The sequence below is a fragment of the Mesoplodon densirostris genome, chromosome 10, assembly GCF_025265405.1.
Source record: "Mesoplodon densirostris isolate mMesDen1 chromosome 10, mMesDen1 primary haplotype, whole genome shotgun sequence".
NCBI lineage: Eukaryota > Metazoa > Chordata > Mammalia > Artiodactyla > Ziphiidae > Mesoplodon > Mesoplodon densirostris.
Window position 1 is genome coordinate 40,982,587 of NC_082670.1, and position 9,911 is coordinate 40,992,497.

Consider the following 9,911-nt stretch of genomic DNA (forward strand, 5'->3'; position numbering starts at 1 on the left):
TGTCTGCAAAGAAATACCAAATTAACTCTGAGAAGTAAGAGTAAATTATTAGAAGGATCTTTACAGAACTGAGGGAAAAGCTGGACAGGCAGGATTTAGAAAGGACAGAAGCCAGGACAATTCCAGGATTTAGGGTCCAAGTGTCAGAAGACTGGTGGGCGGGGAGCAACGTGTTCTCCTAACCTGGCTTCCTTTCCACTCTGAGACATCGCTGGCTCTAAGGCAAGGCTCTTAATCAGCATCCCAAAGGATCTGTGAATAAGGATGGGGGAAAGTACATTTTATTTTCACTAGCCTCAAAGTGGAATTCAGTATTTCTTCAGGTGTCTGTAGAGAATTTTTTTTTTTTTTTTTTTTTTTTTTTTTGCGGTATGCGGGCCTCTCACTGTTGTGGCCTCCCCCGTTGCGGAGCACAGGCTCCGGACGCGCAGGCTCCGGACGCGCAGGCTCAGCGGCCATGGCTCACGGGCCCAGCCGCTCCGCGGCATATGGGATCCTCCCAGACCGGGGCACGAACCCGTGTCCCCTGCATCGGCAGGCGGACTCTCAACCACTTGCGCCACCAGGGAGGCCCTGTAGAGAATTTTTAAATAATACTGAAATCGACTTTTTATTGTTACCATGCACCAGCAATTCTACAATGATAGTGACAAAACACTGCTGCCTGTGGTGCAGCGCCCTCCCACTCCACCTCCCTTGGTATATCACCGCACATAGGAGAATTAACTATTTTCAGTTCACATACACACACTTAGCCTTTGGAGATTCCCCTTTACCCTCAATTCTCCCTCTCTCCTGAGGCCTCCTCAACCCGATAGTCTGTAATCCCATCCCCTGCGTGGGCAATGATTTGATGGCCATCAAACCACCTTCCATCAAGGGTTTGAATATAATAACCAGCTTCCTCTGCATTCCTCAAGGACACGGAGTCCACACCAGCTGCGTGCCTATCAAAGAAAAGGGGTTTCTTAATTTGTCCAGGCTTGGAACACTCTACTCAGAGGTGTTCCCTGATCTCCTTTGGAACCAATGGTCATCCTCTGAATCCACTGGATGAAATATATTTTTGATGATGACAACTCACTCATGGTACATTCTGGTTGGCCCATCTTGCCTCTCAGGTCTCCAGTCCAATTGCTTCTGTTGCAGAGACAGCTTCTTCTTGTAGATTTTATACTTATTCTTCTTTTTTGAAGCATCATATCACTCCTTCAGCTGAAACTTTGCCACTTTGACCTGTAATGTGTAGCTTCTTAATGTTGTGTTAATTTCTGCTGTACAGCAAAGTGATTCAGTTATACATGTATAGTTTTTTTAATATTCTTTTCCATCATGGTTCATCTCAGGATATTGAATATAGCTCCCTGTGCTATACAGTAGGACCTTGTTGTTATCCGCTCTATATGTAATAGTTTGCACCTACTAACCCCAAACTCCCTGTCCATTCCTCCCTATAGCTTCCAAGTTCATCTTCATCGAAGAGCTGTAATGCAAGATCCAAAGATTTCCACTTCAAATAACAGCAAAGCCCATCTCCTTTAAGATTTCTGTGATTATCTTTGTAAAACTTGACCTTAAATTCTTCTTACGATCTCTCATAATAACACAAAATTTGGATGTCAGCTGTGTAAATTCACCTACTGTAATGTCTAGAGGCAAATTAGATGTATAATACATTTGCATTTCTATCTTTGTGGACATGAGACCATCTTGCTTCTTCCTCTTCTCTCCCCTCTTTTTGGGATCAGTGGGTTTGAGGTTTTTCTTGCGGAAGTTCCTCTGCATCCCTAGCATTGACGTCTTGTATTTTTGCGGTAGAGCTAGACATGCTGTCATTAGAGAAGCCATAATTGGCCTGATATGTAGCAGTGAAACCTTCTGTGATCTTGGGGAACCAAGCCTCCCTCCCAGAGGTAGGCAGTGTCCCCACGCTGCTGCCCCCAAAGAGTCCATTTTTCTACCAGGATCTTCTTGGGTGTCTCTGATCTTGGAGTCATTCTTGCATTTGCGGCTGCTCATCAAACTCCTCGTTCCCATCCAAGGGGTGGCTACTTGGCTTTCCTACCTAGCACAGGGCAGGGGCCAGGTGAGCCAAGAGGCTGCTCCCCTGGGCTTGGGAGCCACCACTAAGTTATCTGAAATGACTGTCCAGACACTGTTCTCAACATTTAACACACTAAGTCACTGGCTCAGCACAACAACCCTGTAAGGTCAAAACTATTGTTATCCCCATTTTACAGAAGAGGAAATGGGGGCCCAGAGACCTTGCCCAAGGTCGTGCATGACAACGCTGGGATTTGAATCCAGCAGGTCTTCTCTAGAGGCCACATCCTGAACCATCACTTCTTATAGCTTCCCAGAGACTAATGAGATGATATCCAGCCTGCCTCCCATCCCTGTTTTTATATTTAAGAGTGAAAATGTAAACTCCCTGGCCCACCTACTCTACCGCGTTGTTGTCTCCACCACACTCTGTGCTTTCTGGCTCTGACCCACGTGCCCCCTCCTGAACCCACCCTCGTGCCCTCTAATAAGCTGGGAGTCTCCTCCTACCCTTCACTTCTCCTTGGAGTGCTTCCTCCACTTCCTGGCTTTAATCGAAATTGAACTCTCCCTGGAGGGTACTACCTCCTCTGCAGACTTCTGAAATGACAGCTGTTTATTTTCTTATAGGTGAGGGTGCTTTCCTTGCTCCAGATTGCTGCCTCCAGACCCTCCTCCTCCACCCCCCACCCCCACCCCCAGTTTCTGCTTTAAAATAACCCTCTGCCTCCGGGGCTCAGCCATTGGGCTAAATTGCTGTCTTCCTTTTTGCTACTGTCTGTCCCCTCCCAGACCTCTCCACCTCGCTCAGGGGGACTCTGGCACTCGGCAAACTGTCTGTCTCTTCCCGTCTCATTGTCCAAGGAGGGGACCTGTTGCCCACCTGACATCTGAACACCTTGGTGACTTCATGTCCTGGACCTTCCCCACTCCGACTTGGCCACCCTTCCTCACTGTCACACCCTGGACCTTGTCATCTGCAGCGGCTCCTCCAGAATCACTCAACCCCCATCTCCTAAGCTTCCCCCCTTCAGTCTGCTCCTCTCACAACCATTTCTCAGTCTCCCGGGACCTCCGGGTCAGTGATGCCTCCCTTCCTCCAGCCCATCAGCCCCACCTTATGTGGCTACACCTGTGTGGTCCTTCATTTCATCAACTCTCTCGACAGTATCCTGAACTGCCTTGCCCCGCTATATTTCCATCCTTCGTATCTCTCAGGCAAAACCTCAACCCTGGTGAGCCTAATGATCTCTTTTCTTCAGGAGTTTATTCTTCAAGCTAAGAAGTGTTGGAGGAAGTCTCGAGCCAGGAAATGGTCACCACTTCTCATTCGTGGTCCCTAAGAGGCATCGCTTTGTTAACCAGTCACATCAGGCTGGTCATTGGCTACATTAAACTCCCTGATCCTGGAGCCTATGAGATGCCTCACTGTCTCCACCTCACATTCAGTTGATGATCTTGCTCTTACATCACAGAGAAAACTGAAGCCATTAGAGGTGGACTCCTTCAGCCACCTGTTACCAAATCCACATAACACCTGTGCCCATCTCTCCCTGTTCCTTCAGAAAAGATCAATGGTTTTCCAACTTGGCGCATCAGAATTGCCTGGAGGGCGTGTTACAACACGTTTCCTATTCAGCGGGTGGGTGCGTGGGGGGCTAGAATTTTCAGTTGTAACTAGTTTCCAGGTGATGCTTGATGCTGCTGACTGGGGACCCCACTTTGAGAGCCACTGGAGCAGAGGCACTGCCCTCCTTCTGCCCAAAGCCAGTTTCACTACCTGTGACCGCATCCCATGTCCTCGATTACCCTCACCCTTTTCCCCTCCTGAATCTTCAGCCTCTCCCTCTCAAAATAAAACGTGAAAAACCAACCCCCACCTCCACCTCACCTCCTCCTCAAAATAAAACATGAAAAGCCAACCCCCACCTCCACCTCACCTCCTCCTCTGACCACTCCCTGTACCTCTCCATCCCCTCATCCAGCCTCACTCTCTCACACCCAGCACGTGTACATTGATGGGATCCTAATTTGAAAAGACATGTATGAAAGACATTTGGGGGTTCATCTGAGTATATTCTGTATATCAGGTGGTATTAGGGGCTGATTTTTATTTCCTTAGCTGGAGGAAGTCCTTATTTTGAGGCAATGTGTGCTGAAGTGTTCAAGTGTGAAGCATCACGATCTCCTAAATTTTCACATGGTTCAAGGACTATATCAAAATATGTAAATATTTGTATGTAGTATAAATGATAACGATTTTAAATTAAGTGGTGGATGTACAAGTGATCATTATACTATAGTTTCAACTTTTCTGTATGTTTGAAACTTTTCATAATAAAAAGTTGCGGGAAAATTCTCTCTCTAGTTCCTCACTTCCACTCACTCCTCAACCCTCTTGGGCTGGTGTCCACCTCTCCCAGGCCACACAGGTGCTATTTTTATGACCCTCATTTCATTAAATCCATTATTTAGTTTTCTTCTGCTTGACCTCCCTCCAGTATTCAATGCTTTTGACCAATTCTTTTATTTATTTATTTATTTTTGGCTGCATTGGGTCTTCGTTGCTGCGTGCAGGCTTTCTCTAGTTGCAGCAAGCCGGGGCTACTCTTCGTTGTGGTACACGGGCTTCTCATTGCGGTGGCTTCTCTTGTTGCGGAGCACAGGATCTAGGTGCGTGGGCTTCAGTAGTTGTGGCGCGCGGGCTTAGTTGCTCTGCGGCAAGTGGGATCTTCCTGGACCAGGGCTCAAACCCATGTCGCCTGCATTGGCAGGAGAATTCTTTTTTTTTTTTTTCCCAGTTCTACTCAGGTTTTACTGCTAAATTATTACAGATCAGGCAAAATGTGAAAATGCTTTCAATTTTCAGTGCTTTTAGATTACAGAATTGTGGACAAAGGATTGTGGATCTGTAAGAATTTGAGGATGAATTTAGATTGACAAGGTGACCCAAAATTTCATTCCTAAATGCTCAGTGGTTCTGCCTTGATTTGGTTGCTGAAATTTGCGTTAACTTTTACTTTTGGACGTTGAACTACTACGAGGTGCTCTCAAGAATATTCTGGGTTGAAGACATGTCCTTCCTACCCTCACAGTATACCAGATACCCAGTTTTCCCTTTGTAATCAGGATCAATCTCTCCATCCAAAAAAAGCTGATCTGCTGACTCAGTAGCATGAGGAGCACTAAATGCCCAACTGGCAGTTTCATCTTCCAATCCAGTTGAAGAACCATGTCGTGGCCCCTTTTGGAAGCATTCTTAACCCAGGAATCAAGATCTCCAGATCAGCAGTTTGATGTTAGGAGGATGGAAAGCAAAAATTTTGCAATCAGGTTTTTACGTATAATAGTGAGAAGAGCCACTCCCACTTTCATCTTTTTATTCCCGTGTTTAGTCTGGCTATGGGAGAGACAGCACCACTCACTGGGCTCTGATTCAAAGCATATATTGCATTTTAAGATGTAAGATGTGGATGATGTAAGATGTGAAACCACATTCTTTCTGGATGTTGTCTTTTTTTTTTTTTGCGGTACGCGGGCCTCTCACTGTTGTGGCCTCTCCTGTTGCGGAGCACAGGCTCCGGACGCGCAGGCTCAGCGTCCATGGCTCACAGGCCCACCTGCTCCGCGGCATGTGGGGTCTTCCCAGACCGGAGCACGAACCCATGTCCCCTGCATCGGCAGGCAGACTCTCAACCACTGCGTCACCAGGGAAGCCCTGGATGTTGTCTTTAAACTGACTGAATCTTGAGTAATCCACTCCACTGTTCTATCCGGCCAGGCCCTTAATCAGAAGCAGTGTTGTACAGAACAGAATGAAAATGAATAAGGCATTTTGTGAGTTCATGGACGGTGGTGCCAGCAGAAGCATTATAGGCAGGGAGGGCAAATCTATATCATATATATATATATATATATATATATATATATATATATATATATATATATATATTCCAGTGAAAAGATCTCTGTCATCTTCCATGAGGGAAGTAGTCCAATATAATTAACTAATCAGCAGGTAGCTGGTTTGTCCTTCCAATGAAGGGTGTCAAATAAAAGACCCAGTGTTGGTCTGTGCTGTTGATTAGTTAGGCACTCAGCAGTGACAATGTAACAAGGCTACAAGGTCAGCCTTGGTGAGCAGATAATATTGCTGAGCCCATGCAGAGCCTCAATTTCAGCCACATGGCCACTTTGCACATGGGTCCATTGAGAAAGCACTAGGGTGGCTGGGGACAGTGGCTTACAGACATCAAGAGAGCATCATTTTGTCCACCTGGCAGGCGGATTCTTAACCACTGCACCACCAGGGAAGCCCTTGACCAATTCTTCATTGAAACACAGTCTTTATTTGGCTTCCAGGACTGAGCACTCTCCTGGGTTTCCCCTCTCACTCTAGCTGCTCCCTGCTCCTTTGTTGGCTCATCCTGCTCTCTTTGGTCGTATTGGAGATCCTCAAGGGTCCTGAGCCCTAGACCCCTCCTCTTCTCATGCTACACTCTGCCTCCAGGAGATCCATCACTCCTGACCTACGGCTTCTGTTGCTATCAGCTGATCACTCGCAAATTTATGTCTTTCCTCTGATCTCCAGACTTGTGGATCTGACTGCCTACCTGGCATCCCTACTTGGATGTCTCAAAGGTACCACAGACTTAGCATATTCAAAAGTGAATATGTAAAAGTGAATTCGAAGTGAATATGAATATGATCACAAACAGTGTCATGCTTAGATCTGGACCACAGGGGCCCTGCTCTGGACCACAGACTTTAGGGGACCTCACCTATCATGTGCAACATTTATGAAACCACACCTGGGCACCTTTGTCACTTGGGATACGGCCCTCAGTTCTGGCACAGCACAATCTGAAACCCTGAATGTCTGCTCTCTTAATTAACATCCTTCTGGCCCCAGGGAAATGCTTCTGCAATCTCTTACCCTATATCCTGGAAACAAAAGATGACTACAACTGAATCCTGAGAAAGTATGAGGTTGTGTCTCTGCCAGATTCCAAAGCACACACTTTTGGGGGGTGGGGAGAAGTTAAGCAGTAGAAGCTCATCACAACAACCCAACTGAGCAAATCTTCATGGCTGCATCGCCTCTGTTGCTTTGTATCTTTTTCTTTAAAAATAGTAATTTAAGGGCTTCCCTGGTGGCGCAGTGGTTGAGAGTCCGCCTACCGATGCAGGGGACACGGGTTCGTGCCCCGATCCCGGAAGATCCCACATGCCGCGGAGCGGCTGGGCCCGCGAGCCATGGCCGCGGAGCCTGTGTGTCCGGAGCCTGTGCTCCGCAACGGGAGAGGCCACAGCAGTGAGAGGCCCGCGTACAGGAAAAAAAAAAAAAAAAAAAAAAATAGTAATTTAAAAAAGCATTACAGTTATAGCTAAAGCTCATCTCATTCCTCTCCTTTCTAGGTGGTAATTATGATTCTGAAGTCACTGGGAATTATTCCCATGCATATTTTCTACTTTAACAAACAGGCTTTTTAAAATATAAGTGTATTTATTTATTTTTGGCTGCATTGGGTCTTTATGGCTGTGTGCAGGCTTTCTCTAGTTGCAGCGAGCGGGGGCTACTCTTCATTGCGGTGCGCTGGCTTCTCATTGTGGTGGTTTCTTTTGTTGCGGAGCACGGGCTCTAGGCGTGTGAGCTTCAATAGTTGCAGCATGCAGGCTCAGTAGTTGTGGCTCGCTGGCTCTAGAGCGCAGGCTCAGTAGTTGTGACACACGGGCTTAGTTGCTCCACGGCATGTGGGAGCTTCCCGGACCAGGGATCAAACCCTTGTCCCCTGCATTGGCAGGCGAATTCTTAACCACTGCGCCACCAGGGAAGTCCCAACAAATAGGTTGTTTTTTTTTTAAAACATGTATCATTGTTTGTGTATTTTAAAACACGTAAATATCATACAACATCCACTTTTGCAACTTTCTTTTACTTATATGTTGGTAAATAAGTCATTTATTTTAACTGGTGTATAGCAGTCCACTGTAAGAATAAACCATACTTTATTTATCCGTTCCTTTATCTTAAGGACAGATTAGGATGTTTCCACGTTTTCTTAACAATCACATGATACTGCAATGCCCATTCTTATCCTTGCCGCCTTGTACATAGGTAGAAATGTTTTTTTTAAAGAGTTATGCATGATCAGGGTTTATTTATTTATTTTATTTATTTTTGGCTATGTTAGGTCTCTGTTGCTGCGTACGGGCTTTCTCTAGTTGTGGCGAGCAGGGGCTATTCTTCGTTGTGGTGCGTGGGCTTCTCATTGTGGTGGCTTCTCTTGTTGCAGAGCAAGGGCTCTAGGCATGCGGGCTTCAGTAGTTGTGGCTCACGGGCTCAGTAGTTGTGGCTCGTGGGCTCTAGAGTGCAGGCTCAGTAGTTGTGGCGCACGGGCCTATCTGCTCCATGGCATGTGGGATCTTCCTGGACCAGGGCTCGAACCCGTGTCCCCTGCATTGGCAGGCGGATTCCTAACCACTGCACCACCAGGGGAGCCCCTAGAAATGTTTTTCTAAGGAATACATCTAGAAGCCGGAGTGCTGGGTTTTAGGGTATGTGTATTTTCAGCATTAAGTGTTGCCAAATTTCCCTTCAAATTTGTTATAGCTGTTCACACTTCAAGCCAAAATGGATGAGTTCCTAATATCCCAAATTGTTGTCAACACTTGGTGTTATCAGAGTTATTTTAATTTTGCTGATTTAGTAAAGTAATATCGCATGGTTTGAGTTTGCATTTCTGCATTATTAGGGAAGTTGAGCATCTTTTCCTATGTTTATTAGCTATTTGGCTTCCTCTTTGATGACCCACCTGTTCAGAGGTTTTGCTCATTTCCCCCTGCCTTGTCCTTTTTTTAAATTGATCTGCAAGAGTTTTTATAAATCCTGAATACCCATCCTTCATTGGTCACATAGGTTGTAAACAGTCTCAAAGTCTGTGGCTTGTCTTTTTGTTTTGTTGTTTCTTGTCTCATAGAAGTTAAAAATTTTTTTAATGTAGTTGTATGTGTCAATCTTTTTTATTTATTTATTTATTTATTTATTTATTTATGGCTGTGTTGGCTCTTCGTTTCTGTGCAAGGGCTTTCTCTAGTTGTGGCAAGTGGGGGCCACTCCTCATCGCAGTGCACGGGCCTCTCACTATCGCGGCCTCCCTTATTGCGGAGCACAGGCTCCAGACGCGCAGGCTCAGTAATTGTGGCTCACGGGGCCAGTTGCTCTGCGGCATGTGGGATCTTCCCAGACCAGGGCTCGAACCCGTGTCCCCTGCATTGGCAGGCAGATTCTCAACCACTGCGCCACCAGGGAAACCCTGTGTCAATCTTTTATTGCCTGTGTTTTTGTATCTTGTTTAAGAAATCCTTCCCTATTCTGATATCATCAATGTATTCTCTTGTATTTTCTTTGAAGAATTTAAAGTTTTCTTTTTCACATATTTAAGGTATCTGAAATTTATTTTTGGATCTGTTATAATGCACGGATCCATTTTGTTTTTCATTTGGATAGCCAGTTAACCCCAGACAAGTTAAGAAATAGTCCATCCTTTTCCACTGACTTATGTTCCTTTTGTCATATACAAAGTTCTCATATCTCTGCGGGTCTGATTCTGGACCCGTGGTCTATCTATTTGTCCATGTGTCAGACCTACACTGCTTTAATCACTCCAGCTTTAAAGCTGTGATATATGGTGAGGCAAACACTCTGGTATTCTTCCACTTCAAACTTGTTTTGACGTTTTTTGGCCATTTACTCTTCCACAAGAATTTTAAGAGCAGCTTGTTAAATAGAATTTAGATTAGAATTGTACTAAATTCTAGTACTTTTGATTAGAATTGTGCTAAATGTATAGATTTTGATTAGAATT

General features: G+C 45.5%; 1 pseudogene; it reads right to left on the reverse strand.

Annotated features, from left to right (window-relative positions):
- Window positions 1-778: 778 nt before the first annotated feature.
- On the reverse strand, window positions 779-4,016 carry LOC132497915 (HIV Tat-specific factor 1 homolog; annotated as a pseudogene).
- Window positions 4,017-9,911: the final 5,895 nt, after the last annotated feature.